General features: G+C 41.8%; 1 pseudogene; it reads right to left on the reverse strand.

Annotated features, from left to right (window-relative positions):
* Nucleotides 1–1,414: 1,414 nt before the first annotated feature.
* LOC149028907 (exopolygalacturonase-like) lies at nt 1,415–3,800 on the reverse strand (annotated as a pseudogene).
* Between the last annotated feature and the right edge of the window lie 251 nt (nt 3,801–4,051).

The raw sequence follows: 4,051 nt of genomic DNA on the forward strand, positions 1-4,051 counted from the left end.
GATACCAATCGGTGGTCTTGATCAACAGACCAACACTGGTGACCAAGGTGTACCTGGTGCCCCGAATGTCGGAAGCTTTCGTGATATTGCCAATATTACAAAAAGCATATTTAAACATTTCCCAAGTAACCACACCAGCATGCAGGTCTTCAAGAATCGAACGGGTGAAATTCCACCAGGCATCAACTTCATGCTGGAGCTTTTTCTCAGCAAATAGAATCTTCTGAGCATCAGAAAATTGGCACTTGCAACTTAAGAAAACTCTCCATCTATGAAATCCAGCCCTATTCTAACCCTAACCCTGACTCAGAACCCGTGATGTTTGTAAGTCCCAAGACCCGAAGTGGAGGAAGGAGAGACTTGTGGGCCTTCTCAGTTGAAGACTTGGTGTTAGATTCCGAGCCCATGGATATTGACAGTGATGCCCCTTACTTGGATACACTGTCAGTGTTTGGTGAGAAGCTACACCTAGAAGAGGGGAAGCTTAGTTGAAGTACTTGATGCGCTTCCGGTCTTGTTTCGAAGGTATTTCTCTAATCTAGACTTGTTAATTGACTTGTCGGAGAAAACCCACCTCAATTTGAATCATTCTAGCTCTTCATTTCCCTGAACCAAGCTTGTTGTCACTGCTTGGTCGACTGAATTGGTCGACTGGGTCAGTTGACCAAGCCAATCGACCAAAGGATTCCCAAATCCGAGAATTTGATGCTTTTTGGATATTCTCTTCTCTACTTAAGTGAGCCTCATGTCTTGAACCCTATTTTACACTTTTAGCTTGCTGAGAATGAGGGGAGAGCTTCCCAAGGCACTTCCTTGGTAGTGGTGAAGGGATATTTCATTCAATCATTGCCAATCATTGCCTCTTGTCTCCATTATCATCTACAAGGTATGATTTCTCTCTCTTGCTCTCTATGTTAAATAGAATTCTTTCTAAGAGAAACTCAATGAGTATGATAACTATGGCAATCTACAATCATGTGAATTTGCCTTTCCAAAGCTGATTATCAAATGCAATGAGACTGAGTGAAACTCAATGATCAAATTTTAAATGGTTTTGAAATAGTCATTTTGTCTCTTAGTGTGACGATTATAACTTGTTAGACAAGTTAATTTTTTTTAGTATGAAAATTTTTCTTCGGTTTCCTTCAATTTTCGTTGCAACCAAATAAACCCACCGTCAAAGTTTGAACACTCACAAAGGGAATAAAAAATGTCATTATATTAACCCTTGACTCAAGTCAATACCAGTAGCAACACATCTTTATACAAAGGTCTCATATGCTTTTCTCCTTTCATAGTTGCAGCTTTGTTGGGGCCAGTTGAACTAGCACACCCAAATCTGCGTACCCAAGGAATCGCTCTTTGAAAGGATACACAAGCAATCAAAGACATTTGTGCTGGAGGAACAACTGAATTAGACTTTAAAGCACGAGGTTGGACTTTGAACACCAGAAGCAACACCTTTTGCATTCTTACAAATAGAAGTCACATCACCTGCCGTAGATTTCAAACTAATACCAGCGAGCTCTACTCCTTCACAAGGTACAGCTTCACTACATGAGATGCTGACTGCTTCCTTTGTGGGGGTCGTACCCTTGATGTTTCTGAAATGAATGTCTGACAGCTTCACACGTGAAGGCTGTTGCATTGGGTAATGTCGACATATACCATTAGTAATCATGGAGACAATGTAATTACATAATCAATCTTCAACTAAAAACATCAGGTAGAGTGATCAAGATCCCTTCTTGCAAACTGATTGACCTACCTCTCTCCCACCAAACACAAAAAGGGATGGTTGTATAAGAATACTTGCACCAACCTAGCCACTGAGAGCTCACCCACGACCAGACTTGATAGTCTTATTTAGTGGGGAGCATCAATGTATTGATTTGATGAAATGAGGGCGGTTATGATAAGGTGCAATTGTGTTAAGACTTAGGAGAGAGAGAGTCTATATTAGTTCATATTGGGTAGTACTATCCATAGGTGTGAAGTGTTATTTTTTTTCTTTTTTTTGGGGCTTTTATTGAACTTACCTTAGAGTCGCATTGTGCCTTGTCACAATATTGTTGGGTGACGATGATGGGGTTTTTTACATCTGTCATGGTAATATCCTCGAATATAACATTAGAAACTGTGTTAGCTTCTGATGCTGGCCATGTTTTGATCCGAACGCCATTATCGGCACCGGTCAAAAGTACAACCGGTCACCTTCAAACCGTTCACTGCCTTTTCACCTGGATACCTCCCGAGGCTTCCCAAGCTACAAAAGAAAGCAAAAATGAACATGGTTAAAGTCAACTGAAACAAGTCTTATCCTCCGTTTTTTCTTTTCTTTTCTTTTATTTATCTATTTCTTTTATTTTTCTTTTTTCGGGTGGGGGGGTGTGTGTGTGGGGAGGAGGGGTGTGTTGGGGTGCGAGTGTGCCTAAACCTGAGCTCAACCCTAGTAGCCCCTATCTAAACCCAAGCCCATCACACCGCTGGTAGGGCCAACCTTGCATTTAACCCTGCCCAACCCAAGTGTAGTAGGTTTTCCCAACAAAACTTCGGCGTTAACTCACCTTGGTTATCAAGTGCCCATATTAAGTCATGGAAAATACATTGCCCATAAGACCCTACTTGGCCTAAGCCCAAGCTTTAATGCACATAATTATCATGGAAATAGAAAAGCTCGTCACGGCCCATTTTATATCAAAACCCGTATTTTAGTATAAATGAAACCCAGCCCACACCTAACGTCAAGTAAAGGCCCGATCCAACCCTGTTTGCTCTCAGGCGGGCTTGGGGTAGTTGGGTTTTTCATTGACACCCCTGTATTTCTTTAGATCATTTGCACAAATCAGTATGGAGTTCTACGTAAGTATTTAAGCATGATTATCTTGTAATATACCTGATGCCATGACCCGGTCCACATTTCACATTGGTGACGGCAATGTTGGAAGTTCCCGCTCCAATGGAAACGCAATCATCGCCGGTTCCAATCTCACTGTCAGTAACGGTGATGCCGGAAGAATCACCAATGTGCACACCATCAGTATTTCGACTCGTACCGGGGGCTTGAATCTTGACATCTTTGATGGTAAAGTCACTGCATTGACTGACAACCATGTGAAATGCCTTACTATTAATACTAGTTATGCCGCTTAACGATCCACCGGTAATCGATGCCAATTGCAAGCTCGCAACAAAAGCAAAAGACAAAGGGAAATAAATATCAAGTTTTCAATTGTTCTCATGTAAAATTCCAATAACTCACAGCTTTGGGCCATTTTGCAGTTTGAATTGGAACTGTGAACACAACTTGTGGCCCAAGACTTTTCTCCTTGACCATTCAGAGATCCACCGGCCCCATTGATATTCAACCCGCTCAAACCTCTGAATGTAATCCATGCACCATCAGATCCTGAGGCTGGCGGAGCTATTAATTTACCACTTATCTCAACATGAGGAGATTTGCTGCAAGGACCGGCAAATGTGACTGTACCAACCAAGAAGTCTCCTTTTGGGACCAAAAGGGTAGATTGCGCCGAAGATTTACAAGCAGCAGCCCATGCAGCAAGGAATGCCTTACTATTATCCGTTTTCCCATCAGAGACTGCTCCATGCTTGGTGACATCAAACATTGTACCCCCTGATCCCGATGCTGATGATGGTGACGTACCGTTTGGTTCCGGTGCTGCTGATTGTTTTTTATCATTTGATTTGAGAAGCCGAAACTCAACGGTTCTGGCTTCACCCTCCCATAAAAGGAAGCATAATAAACAAATTAAGATAAGATCCGTGCTTGAGCCCATTATTAATTTCCCTCGCCAAATAAAAATAAATAAAAAATGTGAGCAAAACTAATGAGCTGGGATCAAGTAGAACCTTGGACCTTCTTTGGGACAAGAGGCTCAAGCGATCCCAACTCCAATGGATATCTGGTAGACTTGATTCAAGTGGTAATGCTTGTGGGGTGATTTGAAATTTATACCATGAATTTTCATCCTAATTTTGGCAAAACTATTTCAACCCAATAATTGGGAGAGAGAATTCCCTTCAACTT

This window comes from Hakea prostrata, chromosome 1 (assembly GCF_041222555.1).
Source record: "Hakea prostrata isolate BN-2017 chromosome 1, UWA_Hpros_2, whole genome shotgun sequence".
In the NCBI taxonomy this organism is placed as follows: Eukaryota; Viridiplantae; Streptophyta; class Magnoliopsida; order Proteales; family Proteaceae; genus Hakea; species Hakea prostrata.